Source organism: Sorex araneus, chromosome 11 (assembly GCF_027595985.1).
Source record: "Sorex araneus isolate mSorAra2 chromosome 11, mSorAra2.pri, whole genome shotgun sequence".
NCBI classification, from domain to species: domain Eukaryota; kingdom Metazoa; phylum Chordata; class Mammalia; order Eulipotyphla; family Soricidae; genus Sorex; species Sorex araneus.
In genome coordinates this window covers 4,365,051-4,387,552 of record NC_073312.1, presented here as the reverse complement: position 1 = coordinate 4,387,552, position 22,502 = coordinate 4,365,051, and the positions used below count along the sequence as shown (strand labels likewise).

Genomic DNA, 22,502 nt, shown 5'->3' with positions numbered 1-22,502 from the left:
GGGACCCTCCAGTCACAGCTTTCCAGGTGGCTCAGGGGAAACTCCCCCCCCCCCCCAGGAACCCCAAACCGTGTCGACGCGTTTGGCATGTGCCCACAGCAGGACCCACGCCCCGCAGGGCACCCTCCCAGGTGCGCCTCCTCCCCGCACCCGCCGTGTTTTGCACTTAATCTCCAAGGCGTCCTCACGACACCAGAAGCCAGAGTCACTCCTTTACTCTGTCCCAAAGCAGCGCCCCCCGCCCAGCATCCCCCCCAGCCCCCCGAAACCTCTAGGGCACCAGAGACGTCCACTTGGAGGCCCCGTGCCACGCAGCCAGGTCAGGGTTAAGGTGGCGGCCGCGACGCTCTGACAGCTGCCAGGAAGGGCCGATGCTGTGAGGACGGCACGCGGGGCCATCCAAGTTCACCGGCAACCCGCGGGCCGCCACGCGCCGGGCACTGCTGGGTCTCTCCTCTCCCCTCCGCCTGCACGTGAGCCGGCCCCGGCGTGGGGGAGGAGGAAGCTGCGCAGGGCCTGCCCCTCTCGCCCGGCAGGAGCCCACCCTAGCGCCCCCAGCCCCAGCCTGGCCCCTGACAGGGCTGTCCGCAGACAGCCAGGGTGCAGCACGTGCGGGAGCGAAGGTCAGCCGGCACCCCGGGCCGGGCCGTCCCTCTGCTCGCCCATCCAGGCTGGCCTCGTGACGGGTCAGAGGTACCCGGCGGCCACGGGCGGTGGGTGGACGGACTCACACGGGCAGGCAGCGGGCATGCCTCCAGCGCAGCCCTCGGACGCGTGAACAGGCTCACAGGGCCTGTAGCACGGCCTGGGTTCCCCTAAAGTGTCCCTTGGCAAAACAATCCCGCCCTGGCCACACGGCCCAGCTGCCCCGCCAGGAACAGTGACCGGGGATCACACGAGCGGTCAGCCTGAGCGCAGGAGCCCGCAGGCACGCCACTGCCCGAGGCACCCTGGACATGCCCTCCCGTCCCCAGGAACCCCTGGACAACCAAGGAGTCTGGGCGGCTGCGACCCACAAAACTTCCAAAGCAACAAGCCGTCCAGAACCTTCGAACAGTTATTTGTCGTCCGGTGTTGGTGGTACGCGGGTGTGGGTGTGAGGGTTGGGGGATGGCCGGATTTTAAACCATCAACCTGGTGCCGGTGGTCGGGGCTGGGTCGGCCGGCTGCAGGGAGAACCACAGGAGGAAATTTCTAGAACAACAGATGGGGGCTGGTAAGAGCACAGCAGAGCCTCCTGCCTTGCATGCAGCCAACCCGGGACTCCACCCACAGCCGCGGCATTTGGCCGAAGGAACAAAACGATATATAAAAATACAGGTGCCGCCGGGCCAGACTACAGCGGGGAGGGCGCTGGCCTTGCACAAGGCCGACCCAGATTCAATCCCCGGCTTCCCACATGGTCCCCCGAGCACTGACAGGAGTGCTTCCTGAGTGCAGAGCCAGGAGTCACCCCTGAGCATCGCTGGGTGTGACCCCAACACAAACAAACAAAAAGCAACAACAAAAAGCAGGTGTTCCAGCACCTTTGGAAACTGCTCCAAGAGGACAGTGCTCCCTCCCCAGACTGACACGCCCACATGGGGGTGGGGGGTGGGGAGCCGGGGATGCCCCTGCCCCATCTCAAACCACAGAGGCTCCAGGCCCTCCCTGGGGACCCCAGGGGGCAGCCGTGTGGAACCACCAGGCCCACAGGCGCCTTCTCCTGCAAAGCTCTCTGCAGGGTAGCCGTCAGGCCCCTCTGGACAGGACAGCTCTGAAGGGCCTTCTGTCCACCTCCACTGTGCCCAGCGCAGCGGTGAGGCGGGTATCCTCTCTCCACGGCCCCGGGGCCTCCCTGACCCCCCCGCGACCCCAGCCCCTCCGGGCAGCCAGCCTCCCAGGCCATTTTCAGGGGCCATCTCCCTTCTGGAGGGTTTTCATGGCGTGTCCTGAGCCCAGGGAAACGCCTGGACCATGAACCAGCAGCCCAGAGAGACGGACCCCGGGACCATCGCACCAGGGGTCCAGCCTGGCTCAAGCCAGAGCAGGAACAACGGGGCCTCACTCACACCCACCCTGGGTGCCCGCAAGGTCCCGGAACCAGATGGTAAAACCGCACCCACTCCCAGAGCCCCTGGGCCAGGCCTGGCACCCAAGGCCCGAGCAGCCCCCACCGGCCGGGAGCACCAACACCACAAAGCCAGTGCGGGTGCGGGCAGCCCTGGCACCTCCTTGCCAACGCCGCCCTCGGCCTCCCCTCGCCCCTGCTGCTGTAAGCGGGGTACTGAGCAGGGGGTGGAATTCTGCCCCCCCCCGCCAGTGAAGGTCTGACTCCTGGCTGACAGTGAACATTCCACTGGGCATTCGAGTGACGTCATACTGGGCATTCCTCGGACGCAGCCTGCCCAGTGCCGGCCAGCACTGTGGCCTGGGGACCAGGAGAAGCCGGGAGCTGCCCCCCCCAAGGGCCCAGGATTCAAATCTGCCACTCCCCAGCCTCTGTGCCCAGGACAACGTCCTGTCCCTTCCAGAACCCTCAAGTCCCACCCCAATCGGGCGCAGGGGCCTTCTGTGCAGCCTGGCTCCCCTCCTCTTTCTCGCGGTAAGGAACAGACTCCCGGCACCGGCCTCCCTGGCCGCACGCCTGCCCGCGGCCTGCTCTCCACTCCCGAGAGGGACCCCACGGGGAGGTGCTCACACGGCTGTTCCGCTCAGCTCCCTCCACTCCCCCGCCAGGCTCTGCCAACAGGCTGCCCCATCTGTCCAGCTGGGCTCCAGGAGGGCACGGCCCTCTCCTCCGGCCTGGGTGCGTCTCCAGCTCGTTGCCAAGGGAACCCGCCCACGGCATCAGCCCGCAGGAGGGATGCCACCACAGCCAGAGGGAAGCTTTCGCATCGGAGCCTGGTGCCAAGTCATGCCAGGTTAGAAAAACGCCCAGCTACATGCCCCCCCACACACACACTGGGGGGATGGGGCAGGGGGAGTGGCCACGGCAAACCGCTCGAGGGGCTGGGCACACGCTCTGGAAAAGGCCCTGAGAGAAACATTCTAGAAACTGTTTCTACTGTACTTGCAACAAGCTTTTCCAGTGCCTTTGCTGAACTCAGAGCAGCTCTCGTGGCTCTCCCTGCCTGCTGGGGACTCAAGGCCGCCAAATCGCGAAGACACCACAGGCACACCCGGCCTCATAATTGTGCACGTGTGCACACACAACGCAGTTTCAATAGTAACACACGTATATACACTCAGTTTCAATAACCATAACCGTACGGACACTTGCAATACTCACATAGGCACCCAGGGGCACACGCTCACACACCTGCAATCATCACATGTGCACTAACTCAGTTCCAGTCATCACACATGTGCACACTTGCAAAAATAACCGCACAGGCATGCATGCACACGCTTGCAAGGGTCACACACGCATACACAACACACCTGACCTCACACACAAGCACACACACCCCACTCTAGTCATTTCTAAGGAGCTCCACTTCCTCTGCCCACCGAGGGGGCACATCTGGCCGTTTTCGGAGGAAGGAATCAGGATCGTGCCAAGCCCTCCTTGAACACGCAGGAAGGCACCATCCAGACAGACTCCCGGCTCTAATTCTGCAGTCTCCCGGCTCCTGACAGGTGAAGCCACATCCTTAATCCCAGGCTTAGCTGGGAAAGGGGGAGAGAGGCGTGTGTGCGAACAAGGCTCTGGCCCGAGCGAAGCCCACGGCCCCTGGGCAGAGCGGGAGCAGGGAGTGTAAACACAGCGCGGCGCCAGGCCTCGGCACGGCGGGGGACAGGAGGCTTTGGAGAACCTGAGCGGGTCCCAGGGCTGCAAGGAGGTGGCACCCGGGCAGGCAGCCTCGGGGCCCCGGGTTTCGCGCGAGGGCCTCCTGCCAAGCTCTGGGGGCGCCCTGCAGCCCAGCCTGGGCGGGGCACACACCTCCTCCACCGTCCACCCAGCGGCGGCGGAGACCACCCACACGCCCTGCTTCTCAGGAAATGGCTCTCCATCAAAAACCTGCATGTTGCGGCCAGCCGGCCAAGGCTGACAAAACAGGAACGCCAGAACATTCCTGGGCTCTGATGGATGCCACGTCCCCGCTCCGGGCAGAAGCACCCCCCCCCCACCGGAAGCAACCCTCCCCTCTCATGTCCGGCCCAGGGCCCCCCCCCAGGCCGTGGGAGAGGTGGATGTGGCCCCCTGCAGCCCCCTCTCCTGGCGAGGGCTGGGCCGCTGAGCCATGCGCAGCCGTGCCTGAAAGCTGTTCCCGGCCACCCAGTTCCCAGCAGTGCCCAGCGCTGCCCCCTGACCCAGAGCGCAGCAACCCCCCCCCCCCGCCCCCCAGCCCACTGGGACTCCAGGGAGTCCCCCAGCCCACATGCTTGCAGGGACAAGAGTGTTCGAGGAGGGTGGCAGGAGGGGGTCCTGTAATTACAGGAGAGCCTGTTTTTCAGGAAAGTCTCCGCGGGAGGACTTGGCCCCCGGGGAAGCCAGGGGCAGGAGCAGCCTCACCTGGGCAGCCTCAGGTGAGCGGCTCACCCAGCCCCACGCCCTGGCCGCCAGCGGGGCAGCTCCTTTTGTCCGGGGGCGCCCAGGCCAGCACCTCTGCCAGCACAGACCCAGCGGCCTGTGGAGGTTCCTGGGGGCGGGGGGAGGGCATCGGGCGCCTCACCGGAGACTCGGGCTGTTCCCATGGGGGGGGGGGCAAGTGCCTCCCTCCCCCCCTGCATCCAGGGGCTCCTGGGCCGGACCCGGGAACCCTCCCCACTGTCCTCGGGGCACGGGAGGTCTGATGGAGAGTGGGGGAGAGTGGGAAGCCATGGGGGGGGGGATAAAGGGGCACTTCCGGGCCCTCGCTGGTGACGGGAGCACAAACCCGGAAGGGGCTGACACGGATGGACGAGCCAGACCCCCGTTTGCAGACCTGCCCTCTGGGCCTTAAGAGAAAGCAGTGCCCCCAGGCCCCAGGTACACGCGGAGACCCAGGTGGGGGGAGGGGGCGGGGAGCAAAGACGGGGTACAGGCCTCTGCTGAGGGGGACCCAGCCCTGATGTGCCCGGGTTCCAGCCAACAGCCGGAAGCAGCTGAGGGACCCCCAGTCGCCTCACTGCACCTCGTGCTCCTCACGCGCCCGGGGCCCCTGGACCCCAAAGGGCAGTGGGTCGGAAGGACAACTGCTCTCTGGGGAGTCGCCACCGGGCACTAGCGGGGGAGGGGGAGGCACCCCCAGAAAGGACGGAGCCCGGGAGGAGGGAATGGGTACACCTGGCCGCAGTACCCCACCACGTGCTGGGCTCCGGGGGGAGACTGAGTCACGACTGGGCGGGCAGGCCGCTCTGAGGGGCGGACCCCTGCCCTGAGCTCACTCCCTGCAGCAGCCGGGTTCGAATCCCAGCGCGGGGAGGGCGGGGTCAGGGGCCAGCCACACCCCCTTCCTCCTGGGCATCAATCACCACTCGGCGCTGTCAAGATCAAACGCAGGACACCCGGGCGCGCGGGGCCTCGCCCAGGGCACCGAGCACAGCTCCCCGAGGGCGGCCGCGGCGCTCCAGCCCTTCCAGCACCTTCCCTCGGCCCGGGCGCACTAGCTGGGAGGAGCTGGGTGGGCGTCCCCGCCCCGCGCACTTCTGGGGGCGGCCCCCCAGCCGGGCACGTTCCGGGGCAGTAAAGCCCCCCAACCCCTCTAGGGTCCCCCCAGCGCCCACACCCGACCGGGGGCGGGGGAGGGGGCGGTCTCAGACCCGGGCCAGGCAGGTACCGAGTCCTGCTCCGACCGGGGGGCGGAGGAAGCGGGCGCCGGCGGGGGGGCGGGGGGCGGCCCGGTGCCCCCCGGCGACTTCCCGGCTCCCGATTTACAAGTCAAAGGGCCGGGCCGGGCCGGGCCGGGCGGGGCGCGGGGGAGGGGCCGGGCGGCGGGCAGCGGGCAGTGCCCCGCCCGGGGAGGGCGCGCTGGCCCCGCGCCGCCGGCCCTGCCCGCCCAGCGCAGACCGGAAGTCGCCTGCGGGCCCGGCCCGGCCACCTGGGGCCCCCGCCCGGGGTGATGGGGGGAGGGGGCGGGCAGGGAGGGACCCCGCGGCCGGGGTGTGCAGCCTAGGCGTGGGGGCGACACCCCGGCCCTGTGCTGGGGTGGGGGGGGACGGGAGCCGCCAACGTGCGCGCGTGTGCCCAGCCCTGGCCCCCCCCCCACGGGCACACCTGCGGTGCCACCCAGGGCCGGGCCGCCCCCAGCCCCAACCCACCTGGGCCTGAGGCTCCTCCGAGGCGCTCCCCGTCCCTCTGCACCCGGGGCGTCATTCCGGAAGGAGCCCTGGAGGCTGGGGACCCGCGAGACACCGGCCCTCTGGGCGGGCCCCTCCGCAGGAATCTCACCTGCCGCCCCTCCCCGCCCCGCCCACACACCTGGCCCGGTCGCGCTCCCGCTTCCCGGCCCACCCGGCCCACCCGGACGCCGAGCCCGCGCGGGCCTTGAAAGTGGCCGGCCTGGGAAAGAAAACCCGGCAGGCCAGAAAACTTGACCTCTGAGCTCCGGGGCTCCGATTCCTTCCCGAGACACTTCCTGCAAGTCCAGCGCGGCACAAAGAAGGTTTTGTTTGTCCCCAGCCGGACAGATTGCCGGCGGCCAGACTGCAGGCCGGCCGAGCTCGGGAGCGAGTTTACAAGCCCTCGGCCGGGCCTGCCGGGCTGAAATAAACCCGGGCAGGGGCTGGAACCAGAAATACGGCCACGGGTTCCACAGAGCCACCGGTTAACTCTTTCAAGTCAAACAGCTTCTCCAATTCAGCGGACCCAGCCGGGCTCTGGAAGGGAGGAAAAAGACACAGGACAGCGGGTCCGGCTCTGGCCCTGCTCCTGGCAGACCTGGGTTCAGCTATGGTGCCCTGGGATTGACCACTAAGCACAGACTCTGGAGTAAGCACAGCACTGCCGGTGTGGCCCAAAAAGCAGAAAGAGAGAGGAGAGGGAGGGAGGGAGGAAGGGAGGGAGGGAGGGAGGTCAGGTTAGGTTCTGGGTTTTTAAATATCTGGTGAGTGGGAAGGATTTAAGAGCGTCCCGAGGCTGAACTGGCCGGCAGTGGACCCTGCACACACAGCATCATTGTATCTTGGGAAAAACTGAAAGCTCAATGATTCCCCAGAACGGAAGTGACCTCGCCATAAAACCAAAGGCATCACTTAGCCCCCGAGGAAGAAGCCAACCCACCTACTCCTATGGAGGCCTGGGAGCCCCGTCCTGGAAAGCGTTAAAGCGCGCCAGTTCTCAAGCACTTCCTTAGAGAGCGTCTAGAGGAGAGATCGCTGGCGAAAGCCACGGGTGCCCCAAGTTCTCAGCCAGCTAAAATCAAACGGGAACCCCTCCAGTGGCCACGTGAGCATGGGTCCCGCTCGGGTGGGGGGCGGACGGGGTGCAGCGGGCAGAGGCGGGCATGCACTGGAGCTGAGCTGGGAGCTGGCGCCAAGTTAGAATCGGGGCCCCCAGGTGGGTGCAGGGGAGGCAGAGGCGGGGCGGGGAGGCGGCGCCCGCCAGGGCCAAGGGAACTGCACTTTGGGCACCACCAGCACACGTGGCCGAGGCAGGAGCCAGGCTGGCGTCCACTTCCAGCACACACCCCCTTTCCAGGACACCAGGGGCCTCTCAGATCTGGAGACCCAGTAGTGTGGGTGGGGGGCGCTCGGCTGGGGCTCAGCCCCCAGCACCCCATCTGACTCTCTGAGCACCACTGGTGATCCTCAAACAAAACCCAACAAGAGCAGGTCAAGCTTCCCTGCCGTCAGCAGAGCGCCCTGGCCTCCGCCCCAGACTCCTTCCACGCAAGGGCAGGTGACCGCGACAAGGCCCACGCGGGGCTTCCGGGAAGCCCACCTGCGAGGACGAGCTCTGGGAAGGGGCGGGCACAGTTCCCTGGCCGCAGACTGATGAATGTGACTCTGGGTCCCAGCCTGTCTGCAGCTCCTGAAATTTCTAGAAGAATGAATGCAAAACTGCCCCTTGGCGAGCATTGTCAACATTCACCCGAACAATGGCCTAGCTCTCTCTCCCTATTGTACATTCTCTATTCATCTGTGAATCCCCCCTCCCCTCTCTGCCCAGTGTGCAAAGCCTTTCTTTTCCCTGGCAAAGTCCTGAATGCCCAGTGCACCCATAAGTGAGGCTTTAGACATTCATAATGAGAGCTAAAAGCAAACTTCAGTTTATGCCCAAACATTAATTTGTGAATATCATTAGTCACATTGAAGATTTCTGGACACTAGCCATTAAATCATGATCAAAAGAAACACTGAATACCTCAAAAAAAAGGATTCTGAAGTTTTCAGCAATTATTAAATATAATTTTCCTAACCCAGAGATAGGATTTAAAAAAAAAAAACGGAACTTTCAAAAAAAAAAAGCCTATCAAAAGTCTTTGATACATATTCCATCAAACACAGACTTGAATAAAAATTAACTTCAAAAGACTGGGTGGGGGAGAGAAGGCTCAGCAAACTTTAAGGGGGGGTGGGGGGCCTGTAATGAGGGCGCCAGCCCGGAGGAGGGGCGAGGGCTGGGCCCGGCTCTCCCAGACACACGCGCATTCCTGAGCCACTGACCTGCAGAAGTCTCAGGGGAGTGAGGCACCCCAACACTGCAGGAACGGGGCGCCTCTGTCACAGTCACGTGGTAAGCCAAGCCCTCTTCGTAGCCAAACACACTTTAGTTTTTCTTTTTAATTACTCACAAACACGCACCCTGCACCTCTGTGAAGTGACCCAGAGGTCAGGCGGGGAAAATATTCCTGAGCTGGACCCAGCAACCCGCCAGAAACGTCCTTCCCTACGAAGGCCTGCACATATGCACACGCTCACTCTCTCTCTTGTCCCTTCCCAACTCCCGTGGGGAGTTTTGTGAGAGGGTCCCAGGTTCCACAACACACACACACGAGGAACGCAGCCCCCCTGCCCCTCTACGGAAATGATAATGAATTCAAGACACTCTCCCACGATAAACTCTGAATTTCCCCACTCAGCCATTAAATTTAAGTGCAAAGGGGGTGACTTGGCCTCGTCCACCCTTTCTGCTCCTCGACATGGCCCGCGCGTGACGTCCTCCAGGGCCTCTGAATCTCCCAGCTCCAGGACCAATATCCCGTTCAAACCCACGGCGGTGCTTACTCAGCACCTACTCTCTCTACTCAGCATTTATTCACCTGGTGGGGGAGAGGCTCGGAACACGGGGAGGTGCGGGCTGATTTCGGGGTTGTGTTTGCTTGTGGTGGTGATACCTGTTTGTTTCGCTTTATTTCTCTGTGCAATGATTTCCAGACTTATGAATAGGGATTTGTTTGGAGTTTTTAAGTGAAGAGTAAAGTTATTGATTATTCCCTGAAAGGGTAGCTGGCAGGCTAGTTAATAATTACACAGGTAGCAACTTTTTCTGTTCCAGCTTTGTGGACATGACCAGATTAACGACGCCGGGGAGAGCAAATTCATCTGGAGGGACAGGAACAGGTGTGCCCGGAGTCTTAAAAGGCCAAAATTATCTCACAAAGTATGTCACTGGTGTATTTTTACAATGCTAGTGCTGATTGCTTGGGCAGCCAAACTTTTTCAACTCTCCTAACTTCAAAGAAACCCACACTTTGCAAATACTCCTTTCCGAGGCCAGGGCCAAGTCAGAGAGAAATTTCCAGCAGGCAGCCCCCGGGTGCCTAGCAAAGACACACACCCTCCAGGAACAAAGAGTTGGGGTGGCAGTGTGGCTGCTGAATCCGAGTCAGGGAAAGGTAACTGGGCCTGCCCCTCACCCCAGCACACCCAGCCCCCACTGAAGGGCCGGTTTCAAAGATCCCAAATGAAGTCATAAATAACTCAGCTCCCTCTGAGGCTGAGCCATCCCACACCCTCTCCCTCATCTTATTAAGGTACAATTAGAAGCGGGGAGGAAAACCCAACCCCCTCCCTCACCCCCGAGAGCAGCAAGGATTAAACTAAAGCACCTCGGGTTCAGAATAAGCTCCAAAACCAAGATTAAAAAATTTCCTCTAATAAATGCGATCTGCAGGGCCACACCGGGGTGCCCTACCCCAGTGGCACAGAAAAACCAATCAGTGCCATAAATCCCCTTTGGCCCTCAACCCTCTCGCCCCTGGTCCTGGAGGAGGGCCCCTCCCCCCTCCAGTGGACACTTAACGCTGCAGCCCTCCATGCAATATGCCCGCTGCCCTTTGTCTCTTCCTGTTATACCTGATCAAGTGTGAACGATTAAACTGGTTTCATTAGAAGCCAGCACCGCCACCACGAACACCCAAGCTCAATGGCATCTGTAAGCATCTTTTGCAAGAAGGGTATGTCGATTTCTTTTTGTTTTTTTCCTTGAAACCTACCATCTCATTAACTTTTCTTTGGGGGGGGGGGCAATGAAAAGGGCGTGAGAGATTTTAGAGGGGAGTGTCAGAACAGTTCAGAGATCTGAGGCCAGACAAAAGGATAGTTAGCGTTTCTGACCCTAACACAGTCCCTGTTACTTTTTTCTTTTTTTTTTTTAAAAAAAAGAAGAAATCTTGCTTCAATCTTGCTTTCAAAGTGTTGGCGTCGCACTTGGAATCTCCTTTTATAACCGCTCCAAGAGGTACTGTTCAACCAAATAGAAAAAAAGCACGATCCTTCAAAGTCCCAAGTCTTCAAGACGTAAAAGACTGATATTTCAGAAAAATTCCAACTCCAAAGTACACGGAAACTCACGAGTTCTACTACTCTGGAGTCAGGCGGATCTGCAGTTACAGGTTCTGAACACGAGGAAGCCCGAAACACTCTCTGAACCCGGAGCACCCAACGGAAGACGCTGGAGAGAGGGCGCGAGTTTGACATATTTCGCCCAAGTCGGGCGGCGGAATCACTCTTCCGAACTAACCAAAATATACGTCCCCTCCAAATTATCCGTGTCAGATAAAAATATACCAGTCTCTAGAATATCCAACGGAATTGCAAATCAGGCACTTAGCATTTTAAATTCCCGATGCATATTTATAGCACAGAATTCTCTTGTCTCCCCTTGACGCCGCTCACATCTGACTCTCGAAGAACTTAACCCGATCGCCCATCGGTACAATGAAACACACACGTCGAGCGCCAGGGGGTCGACACGCGGGCAGGGGCGCCCCCCGAACGCGGGAGGGGAGCCCGGGCGCCACCACGTAGGCCGCTGCCGGCGCGGCCGCCCGGAGCCCGCGGAGCAAGCGGGCATCCGGGGCACGATCCTCCTTCCCGCCGGCGGGGCGCACGACGCGGGGACCCCCGGAGCCAACTGCGGCGCGGCGGGCTCGGGGGCGCGCGGGGGGGGAACCCCTGCACCCTCGCGCGCGCGCACCCCGCTGTCCGCCACCGGCGGCGGGAGCGTGTCGCTGCGGCCGGCGGCCACCGTCCGCGCCGAGCTCCGGGGCCCGCGGCCTGGCGCGCCCCGGGGGGCGCCGAGGGGGCCCCCCGCGCTGCAGCCCGGCCCCGGCGCGCCCCGGGCCCCCCGCGCGCCGCTGCCGCCCAACTTGCCCCGGGCCGCGGGGGCCTCGCGGAGCCAGAGAAAGAAAAGGCGCTTCCCCCGCGGCCGCCCGGCCCCGCGCGCGGCCCCCCGCCGGCCCCCGCCGCCCCGGGGGCGCCCCCGCCCGCCCCTCCAGCCAAACTTTTCTCTTTGGGGCTCACCCCGCCCGGAAAGTGCGGCGCGGGCGGGGACGGGGCCGGCGGCGCGCGGGCGGGCGGCGGCGGCGGCCGAGGAGGAAGCGGTGCCCGCGGGAGCGCGGCCGGGCAGAGGAAATGCCCGCCCGGCCCCGGCCCGGCCCCGGCCCCGGCCCTCCCGCCCGCCCGGCCGCCGCCCGCCGCTCCCCGCCCCGCGGCCACTTTGGCGGGCCCGGCCCGGCGCGGCGCGGGCGGCGGCGGCAGCTGCGGCCGGGCTGCCCGGCGGAGCCAACAATGCGGGGCCGCACAACAAAAGGGCTCCGCTCCGCTCCGCGCCCGGCCCGCACGGCCGCTCCCGGGGCGCCGCGCGGGGTCCCCCGCCGGGAGGGGCCGCGCCCCAGGGGGGCCCCCCGAGCCGCGCGCGCGCGCGCCCCGCTTCCCCCGGCCACCCCGCGCCGCCCCCGCCCCCGCCCCGCCGAGGCCCCGCGCGCTCGGACGCCGGGTCCCCGGGGGATCGGGCCGTATTGTCCCCGCGGCGCGCCGCGCGCTCGGCCTGGGTCGCGGGCTGCCACCGCGCGCGCACCCACCGGCCTCGGGGAGCAGGAGCCGGGGGCGCCTAGGAAACCGTCGCCGCGACGCCGCCGCCGCCGCCGCTGCCCTCCGGACGCCGCCGCCGCGCTCGGGGCTTCTTTTTCCTTTTTTTTTTTTTTTTTTTTTTGCCAGTCCTGATGGGAAGGAAGGTGACCGCCTACTTCGCATTCATCAACTCTCATCACAACAACACAAACGCCAGCGCCAGCCGAGGCCAGCGGGCGCGATGGGCGCCCGGGGGGGGGGGATCGGCGCGCGGGGGGGCCCCCCCGGCCGGCGCCCACCCCGGCCCACCCCCCACCGCGGCCCCGCGCCGGACGGCCACCGGGGCCGGGGGGCGCAGACCCAAGATGTCCTCGGATGCCGGCTCCGCGTCCTTCGCCCTCCGCGTCCTCCTCCTCCCGGAGTGGCGCAGTGAGGCGCGGGCGCCGAGCCCCCGGCCCCGCGGCCGCAGGTGAGGTGGGGGGCGGCGGCCGCCCCAGCCCGCCCCCGGGGGCCCCCTTACCTCGTCCCGGGCCGCCGGCGTCCGCGGCGCAGGGCGCCCACCCGGGAGGCGGCGGCGGCGGCGGCGGCTCCCGCCCCTCCCACCCCACCCGGCGGCGGCGGCGGCGGCGTTGGTGCGGGGGCCCCCCCGTCAGCGCGGCATGGCTCCGCTCGGTCCCCCGCGCGCCGGGCCGCTCCCGGGCCCCCTTCGAATGACACACGCACCCGGGGACACACGCACAAAAACTTAATCTCTCCAGCTCCCCGCCCCTCCCCCTTCCGCGCCCTCCCCTCCCCTCCCCTTCCTCCTCCTCCTCCTCCTCCTCCTCCTCCGCCTCCCCGCGCCGCCGAGCCTCTTCCTACTTCCCCACCCACCCCACCCCCTTCCCCCGCCCACCCGGCTCCCGAGCCTCCCCACCCGGGCCGGCCCCGCGCCGCCCGCACGCACGCACGCCGGGAGGGGGCCGCCCGCGCGGGGTCCCCGGCCCGCGCCCCGCCGCGCTCACCCCCCGGAGCCGCCGCGTCCAAGTTGGGCCGGGGGAGGGGGCGTCCTGGGGGCCGCGCGCCCGCCGGCTATTTGCGCTTCTTTATTTGTTTGCTCCTCCGGGAAGGCGGCGGCGGGCGGAGAGAAAAGGCCGGGCCGGCGGCGGCGGCGGCGCGGGCCCGAGCGCGGTGGCCGCCGGCTGCGCAGGAGCGAGGCGGGAGCGAGGTGAGGGTCGCCGCTCGCGCACTCCTCGCTCTTTTTTTTTTTTTTTTTTTTTGGCAAAGGCGGGGTCTCTCTTTGCAAACCAATGACACAACCCCACATGGGCCGGCCTCGCCCCCTCCAGATACTCCGCACTACAAATCGGCTCTCTCGGGGGATTAGGGGCTCCGCGAAAGTGCACGCGGGCGCGGCGGGCGGGCGGGCGCGGGGGCCGGGCGCGGCGGGCACCCCCGGACGCCACGCGGCGGGGGAGGGCGCGGGCCGCCCGGGGTCGCGGGATGCCCGGCGTCCGGCCCGGGGGTCCGGCGCGCCTCCCTCCTCCGCCCCTTCCACGTGGGGCCCCGGCCGGCCGGCCACGTGGGGGGACGCGGGACCGGGCGGGCCTCGGCGCGGCCCCCCGGGGTGGCCCCGGCTCGCGCGGTGCCGGCCGGCCCCCCTCGCCCCAACTTCCTCCGGGGCTCCCCACCCCGATCCCTCCCGCGGGGCCGCGGCGGCCGGCGGGGTCAGGCGCGGGGCGGCCGCAGGGGGCACCTGCGCTCCCCGGATCCCCGCGAGGGTGCGCGCGCCTCGGGGAGCGGCGGCGGGGACGGGGTGCGTGGGGAGGGGGGCCCCTATGTGTTGGAACTTGTCGCGGTTGTGTTCCTTACAAGAAGGAAAACATTTTTTACGCGTTAAAAAAAAAAATTCGTTCCTTCCTGTTGCCTGGATCTCGCCGGGGCTATTTTTAACGCCGCGCCCGGGGTGGGAGCTGGGGCCTCGCGGGATGGGGGCGCGCGGCGGCTCGCGGGAGCGCCGAGTCGGAGTCCAGGCCTGGCTCGCGGGCCGCCGGCCGGCCGCGGCGCCGAGGCCGCGGGTTCGAGTCCGGACCCCCGGACCCCGCCGACCAGGCCGCGCGCGCGTCGTTCCTGCATCGGGTCTGCGCCGCGGCCGGCGTGGCCGGAGAAGGGGACCCCGAACTCTCGCCCCGGGTCCTCGCCGGCCACGCGTCCTCCAAGAACCCCGTGTGGGCTGCACCGAGCCCGCAGTCTCGCCCCACTTAGGAGCCGCTCGGATCGAGATGTGGGGCGGTAAAGGCGCGGGGACCGCCCTTCCGGACACCCGGTGTCCGGCTTGTCCCCCGAGGGCCCGTGAAACGGGAAGGCGCCCCCTCCCCGCAGATGCCCACCGGTCTTAAATATTTGGTTTCCGGGGCCGCCAGGCCTCATGTTTCAACATTTGAAATAATCCGGGGCCTAAGGGGGCGCGCGGGGGCACCCCGCGCTGCCTGAGATGCCCTCCGGTGGGTGGACAGGCACTGGGCTCTGCCCCCCCCCCAGGTTGCTTCATCATTAAATAATGTTTGCAGACTCAGCTGGAGACCCCCTAAAGGCAGGACGCCACGTCTTTGGGTCCCCTAGCTCCGTCCTGAACCAGTTGCTTGAACCCTAACAGTTCCATGCTCTGGGAGTCCCTCCGGGGTGAAGCCCATGTTCTTGGGTGTAGCTGACCCCGGCCACCCCCGGCTACTGGGCTAAAAGTAGGTGCCCTTCTGGGTTTCTCTGGTGTAACTTTAATAACCATAAGAACATGTTCTGTGCTTCCTTTTTTTCGCAGACGATCCCAGTCCAAGTGCCCTTCAGTCTCGCCCGGGAACCGCAGAAAGTCAGCTGGTTTCCGTATCACTGTTCAACTTTCATGTCTACTCTGATCTGCCCTTGTTTTGACTCACGTCAACCTGCATTTTAAAATATGTATTGGTTTTGGAGCCACGCCCTGCAGGGGGGCAGCTCCTGGCTCAGTGCTCAGGGCCGTGCTCCTCAGGGTGTAGGGACTGAGACCAGGTATCCCATGGACAGAGCCGGGACCCAGCCCTTGGGTTGTCTGCCCGAACCCTCCCGGACACAGAAGTTTAAAACGCTTGAGAGGTAGCGGGCAGGGTGCTTGCCTTGCACATGGCTGACCCAGGTTTGAGCCCAGGCCCCCGTATGGTCCCCTGAGCCCCCGCGGGAGTGGTCCCTGAGCAGAGCCAGGTGTGGCCCCAAAACAAAAAAAAATAAAATACTTCTCCCCAGGTGAGTGTCAATTTCCAGCTGTGTGTGTGTTGAGAGTTGCAAGCTAGACAACAAAACAGCTTAATTCAAAACTGGGCCAAGGCTAAGAGATGTTGCTCGAAGGAAGATAAATGACCGAGGGACACAAGGAAGCGTGTTTCTGATTAGAATCCATGAGGGAAATGCCTCGCAAAAACACAGGGACACCTCCCCTCATGCTCACAGGGTGAGAGAATAAAACATCCGGGAGATGCTCAGAGGGTCTGTTCCCTGCTGGTGGGAGGGCCCCGGTGCAGACGCAGTGGGTGGGAGCTGGGCATCATACAGCGGGCAAGGGGACATGCCTTGGGCACGACCAAGGCTGGATCAGTCATCAACAGATGGTCCCCAAACCCAAACCCCACCAGGAGTGACCGCTGAGCACAGAGCCAGGAGTAAGCCCTGACATGCAGGCACATGCACGCGCGCGCGCACACACACACACACACACACACACACACACACACACACAATATAAAGCAGTGAGCAGCTTCTCCCAAAATAGCAATTACTAGCTGACCTGCAATCCCCACTCTAGGAAGTAACACAAAAGAATGGAAGCAGACGCTCAGGTTTGTGTACGCCCAGATTATTCCTCAGTTTTGTCCACAGTAGCCAACGGAGAGCAGCTCCGGGCCCACGTAGCTGGATAATCCAAGCATGGCCCCTGCGTCTGGGCTTTGCAGTGGCCATCGGCATTAAACCAGAAGAGCAGGGCCCATAGAGCTGCTTTCCTGGTGAAACTCAGACTTTCTGCACGAGAGGCCGGGGGTCCACCCCTCACCCCAATACTGCACTTGGGCCCCCGCACCCACCAGGCCCTGCAAGAACCACCCAAGCACAGAGTTGGTAGTTGCCTTCTGGCGAAGCCCCAAAACCAATTTATAAAGAAAAGTTCCTTTTGACACATGTCGGGGCACACATCTGGAGAGATGCTGGGAAGTGAAGTAAAAGAGAAAAACATCTGGGGGCTGGAGCGATAGCACAGCGGGTAGGGCGTTTGCCTTGCACGCGGCCAACCCGGGTTCGAATCCCAGCATCCCATAGGGTCCCCTGAGCACCGCCAGGGGTAATTCCTGAGTGCAGAGCCAGGAGTAACCCCTGTGCATCGCCGGGTGTGACCCAAAAAGCACACACACACAAAAAAAGAGAAACATCTCACCACACTTCTCAAAGGTTCCCAGACAAGACATTCACCGGGCAGGGTGGGATGGACGGGGTGACCCATAGCAATAGTACCAGTGACCAGTGGTATAGAACTTCCGTTTGGGACCCGGAGAAAGTTCTGGAACTGGATGGCGGTGATGGGGTTGCACAATATCGTGGGTGCCCCCAGATCTGTACACTTAAGAGGGATGAATGGAGGGCCCTGGGCCCAGACAATGCACGTGACTTGCCCGTGGTCTACCCTGGTCCCATCTCTAGCACCACCAGATGTGACCTGGAGTTTCAATGCATCCAGCCTGGTTGACCAAGAGCTGCTGCAAGTGGTCTGCAAACTCCCTCAGTACCACTTGGGACCCCCCATTCAAATAAAATAGTGCAGTATTTTATGTTACGTATTTTATGTTTATTATTGCATCAGACCTGGCGGTCCTACTGCTGCAGGGACTAACCCAGCCTGAACTCCATCCCATCTCTCTGGGCCCTGCATTCAAGTGTGTTTTTACAACACAAATAGGTTGCACATTAGTTCTTGTCTTCCAAATGTCTTAGTAATTGATATGTATGACTGTATCTATGGCTGGAGCAATAGAAAAGAAAAAATAGCACAGTGGGTAGGGTATTTGCCTTGCATGCAGCCGACCCAGGTTTGATTCCTCCGCCCCTCTCGGAGAGCCCAGCAAGCTACCTAGAGTATCCCGCCTGCACGGCAGAGCCTGGCAAGCGACCCGTGGCGTATTCAATATGCCAAAAACAGTAACAGGTCTCACAATTGAGACGTTACTGGTGCCCACTCAAGCAAATTGATAAGCAATGGGGTGACTGTGACTGTATCTAAATGCCAATGCTAGGCGAACATAGGTGTGTGGTGTTGGGGATGGAACCCAGGTCTGCCATATGCAAGGCAAACACCCTCCCCGCTGTACAACCGCTCCTACCCCAAATGTATTTTTCCAATAAGAAAAGACTAAGACAAAAAGAAAATATTTTGTTTTCAAATAGATTTCAACTAATTTACAGAACAAATGCCCTTTTTGTCTGCATATCACTTCTATCACAGTAATATATATATATATATATTCTATTTATTGCATGGAGATATTAATCTTTCAATCATCTTGATCTTTCCATCAAAACCTGTTGGGCCAGTCAAGTCATCTTCAATTCTTGGAGCCTGAACATGGATTTTACACACACACATTCTCTCTCTCTCTCTCTCTCTCTCTCTCTCTCTCTCTCTCTCTCTCTCTCTCATCTTCACTGTGAGGTGGTTCAGGAAAAGCAATATTCTGAAACATTTCTAGCACATTCTTATTATTTTCGTTTGTTTAATCAAGCCTTGGGTCTAATGTGGGGGAGCCGAGGAGCACACCTGACAGTATTTAGGGGTTACTCCTGGCTCTGTGCTCAGGCATCAATCCTGGCAGAGCTTGGCAGCCCGTCTAAGATGCCGAGTGCCCAGGCTGGCTGGGTGCAAGGCCAGTGCCATGCCCGCTATCCTATCTCTCTGGACTCCAGTCTGATTTTTAAAGGGAACAAAGGGGAGAAATGCAAGAATTAAGTGATTTGTCCAAAGACTTATTGAAGACTGTTTTCAGGACCTGCCTTTGAACAAGATGATCGTGACTTAGTAGAAAATGCAGGTTTTGGAGGGCTGCTGGGGGCGGGGGGTCCCACGTGGCCTAATCCAGGAAGAAGAAATTCTACAATTTATTATTATTATTTTTTTTTGCCTTTTGGGTCACACCCGGCGATGCACAGGAGTTACTCCTGGCTTTGCACTCAGGAATTACCCCTGGCCGTGCTCAGGGGACCATATGGGATGCTGGGATTTGAACCCGGGTCAGCTGCGTGCAAGGCAAACGCCCTACCCGCTGTGCTATCTCTCCAGCCCCAAAATTCTACAATTTAGAAAGTTTGTATTCAAACTTTTTTTCTGGTGAAAGACCCAGGTCTGAAATTCCGCGTTTATTCAGGGGATGTCCTTGAGCTTCCGAAGCTGCGGAGCTGCAGTGGCGCGGGCTGGCTGCCCGGGGGCCTCCGTCCGATACCCTCCGGCCCCAGGCCCCCGTGTTTCCCGTGGGAGGAAACGCCGAGTCTTCTGACCCGACTGCCCGTTTCTGCTGGGTCACCTTAGCGCGCTCTCAGGGGGGTTTGAACTCCGCACCAGGGCGCTCGCTCCCCTTCCGGGAGAGGGCATCTTCCAGCCCCGGAGCGGGGGCTCTGCGGCGCACTGCGGGGGCGTCTGGGACAGGGGGACCCCACTGCTCCCCGCTGAAGGCTGCGTGTCCCTGGACCGGCCTTCTCCCTGCTGGCCAAGCTGCACCGCCCCACCGCACCTCTGCACGCAGCCCCCAGCCTCTCCCTCGGGGCTACCCTGGGCGCACAGAAGCTCTCAACGGTCTCTGTCCCCGGGGGCCCGTGGGCTCCATCCCTGCACAAGGAGGTGGAGCCAATCTCCAGGCCGGGCGGGCAGGGCCAGGGGCTGGCTGAGTGTCCCGAGGCCCCCGGACCCCTGGTCTCTGCTCTGCGCAGGCGCCTAAGGGAAACAGCTCAGTGCTCCGGAGAACGAGGCCTCACGGCTGCGTGCGCGGCCTGAAGCTCAAGGGGGCTGGGGGGAGACACTGCGAGGCCCGCACCGTCTGTAGGAGGTTGGCGCTCGAGCCCCCTCCCCGGGGGGCCCAGTAACCTCTCCCACCCCCACGGGCCGCGCGCTCCGGGCCACCGAGACGCCTGTCCTGTCCTCCTGAGAAGAGCAATTATGAAACTCACACGGGGATTGGAGGGGCTTGAACTCAGGGAGGAATGTTTGATATTTTCTTTTTTTGGGGGGGGGGTCACACCCAGCGATGCTCAGGGGTTACTCCTGGCTCTGCACTCAGGAATTACTCCTGGCAGTGCCTGGGGGACCCTATGGGATGTCGGAGATCGAACCCGGGTCGGCCGCGTGCAAGGCAAACGCCCAACCCGCTGTGCTATCGCTCCGGCCCCAACGTTTGATGTTTTCATACAATTTTATCTTCGGGAAACCAAGTGCCAGTGGTGCTGGCATCGCAGATGAGACAAAACCAGACACGAGCGTCTGGCGGGTCCTCAGGGTCACTCCGGCAGTGCTCAGGGCAGCCCCTGGTTGCTGGACACCAGGACCGGCCCCCCACCTTCAAAGCCTGCCTGGAGCCCCTGGATCGTCTCTCCAGCCCAGCCGTTTGGACGTCGGGATTACCAGCGAGGCTGCACCGGCCACGGAATAGACCTGATGTACAGCGTGCAGAGCCACACACCCGCTCACTGGAACCACCTCGACTCGTTTTTAAAATGTCATTACTTATTTATTTATGTTTGCTTTCTGGCTCAGTACCCGGTGATGCTCAGGGGTTCCTCCTGGCTCTGCACTCAGGAATGACTCCTGGCGGTGCTGGGTGGGGGGGGCCCTATGGGATGCCGGGGATCGAACCCAGATCAGCCTATTGCTATTGCTATTGCTATTGCTCTGGCCCAACTAATATTTTTTTTTCTTTTTGGGTCACACCCAGCAATGCTCAGGGGTTACTCCTGACTTTGCACTCAGGAATTACTCCTGGCAGTGCTTGGGGGACCATATGGGATGCCGGGGATCGAACCCGGGTCGGCCGCGTGCAAGGCAAACGCCCTGCCCGCTGTGCTATCGCTCTGGCCCCCCAACTAATATTTTTCTGAAAATTTAAATGTCATTTCTTTTTATTTCTTTTTATTTATTTATTTATTTTTTTGCTTTTTGGGTCACACCCAGCGATGCTCAGGGGTTACTCCTGGCTTTGCACTCAGGAATTACTCCTGGCGGTGCTTGGGGGACCATATGGGATGCCGGGGATCGAGCCCGGGTCGGCCGAGTGCAAGGCAAACGCCCTACCCGCTGTGCTATCGCTCCGGCCCCAATGTCATTTCCTTTTAATTTGGAAATACATAGCACACAGAAACCTAACCGTAGGGACCTCCCTTAGGGCAAGGGATAGGCAAGGGAGAACTTTTTTCTCTTTTTGGTTTTTGGGCTACACCCTGTGGTGCTCAGGGCTTACTCCTGGCTCTGCACTCAGGGATCATTCCGAATAGCTTTCGACGGACCATGTGGGGTGCTGGGGATTGGTCCTGGTCAGCCAAGTAAGGAAGTGCCGTGTCTGCTCTATCTCTCTGGCCTGGGGTCTTTCTGTCACAGGAGGAGCGATGCAGCCGAAATAAGCATTGCCATGGGCTGCCATGACCGCATTTTGTAGGTATGAAATTACATGATTCCACGAGAAGACCTGGACTCTAGGCGTGCTTTGTTTATGTTTCCTGGATAGATGCATGCATGCGTGTGAAGAAAAAAGAGAAGGGTCACTCAGATATTTTGAGAAAACAAAGCTGTATAAAAATCATGTGCAGGCCCAAGGACGGCAGATACAAGGGCCAGGGGGATTGCCCCATAGCTGGAAGCCTGCTTCACGAGCGGAGGGGAGAAGGCAGATGGAACAGAGAAGGGGTCACTAAGAAAATGATGGCTGGAGGAACCAGTCAGGATGGGAGATGTGTGCCGAAAGTAGATAATGGACCAAACAGGATGACCTCTCAGTGTCTGTGTTGCAAGCCATAATGCCCAAAAGTAGAGAGAGAGTATGGGGAATATTGTCTGCCATGGAGGCAGGGGGAGGGTGGGAAAGGGGGGGGTATACCCAGGATATTGGTGGTGGGGAATGTGCACTGGTGGAGGGATGGGTGTGTGATCATTGTGAGATTGTAACCCAAACATGAAAGCTTGTAACTACCTCACGGTGATTCAATAAAATAAAATAAAATAAAAAAGTGCAGGGGCTGGAGCGATGGCACAGCGGGGAGGGCATTTGCCTTGCACGCAGCTGACCCGGGTTCGATTCCTAGCACCCCATATGGTCCCCTGACACTGCCAGGAGTAATTCCTGAGTGCAGAGCCAGGAGTAACCCCTGTGCATCACCAGGTGTGACCCCCCCCCAAAAAAAAAAGTCATGTGCAAAATGACCAGAAAAAAATCATTTTTAACTGAATGTATCACTACATGGGAAGTAGGATTTGGGTGATCTCTATTTATGTTTTTGATTTGGGGCCCACACCTGGTGACGCTCAGGGCCTCTCCTGGCTTTGCATTCAGGAGTCACTCCTGGAAGGCTGTGGGGGCGGGGTGGGGTGGGGTGGGGTGGAGGGGGGTACTATGTGGGGTGAAGGGGATTGAACCAGGTGGGTTGCTACATCCGGTAAACGCCCTCGCAGCTGTACTATCGCTCCAGCAAACCCCCCCCCCCCCCCCCCCCCCCCCCCCCCCCCCGCGGCCCAGGGTCATCTTCAAGGATTTTTCAGCATATTTGTTTTTGCTGTGGGCTGGTTTGGGGGCCAGACCCTGTCCAATTTGTTATTATTTTCATAGTTTGAAGACAGATGGTCCCGCGGAATTGAGGACGCTGAAGTACATGTTTGCAGGAGCTCCAGGCTCAAAGACTAGCCCCCTGGTCCCCCAGGAACTGGTCAGGACTAGTCCGCACTCTGAAAATATAAAAGAGTACAAAAGAGCAAAGGCCGAGCTGTATGTAACCAACCCTGAAATAGTTCAGGAAAAAGGAGTTGGCAGTACAATGTTAAAAACTAGCAAATTGAGGTGACAGCTGTAAGGATGTTCTTTGTAACCACTTTTGTGTGGGTTGAAAAAGTGTTTTGAGGGGCTGGAGAGCTCGCACGGCAGGTAGGGCATTTGCCTCGCTCTGGCCCCCTGGGGTTTGATCCCCAGCACCCCGCAAGTCTCTGGAGCCACTGGGAGAGATTCCTGAGTGCAGAGCTAGGACTCAGCCCTGAGCACCGCCAGGTGTGGCACCCCCCAGCC

At 61.7% G+C, this 22,502-nt stretch overlaps 1 protein-coding gene across 3 annotated transcripts in view; it reads right to left on the bottom strand.

Annotated features, from left to right (window-relative positions):
• Positions 1–13,319, bottom strand: part of CTBP2 (C-terminal binding protein 2) — a 66,743-nt gene extending 53,424 nt beyond the window's left edge. Inside the window, exon 1 of one of the 3 annotated variants that reach the window (XM_055118742.1) lies at positions 13,206–13,319. The gene's annotated coding sequence lies outside the window, so the exon portion shown is untranslated. Of the gene's footprint in view, positions 1–12,212; positions 12,352–12,721; positions 12,880–13,205 lie in introns of those variants that run through there. The other 2 variants (XM_055118740.1, XM_055118741.1) reach the window with 2 other exon arrangements.
• Positions 13,320–22,502: the final 9,183 nt, after the last annotated feature.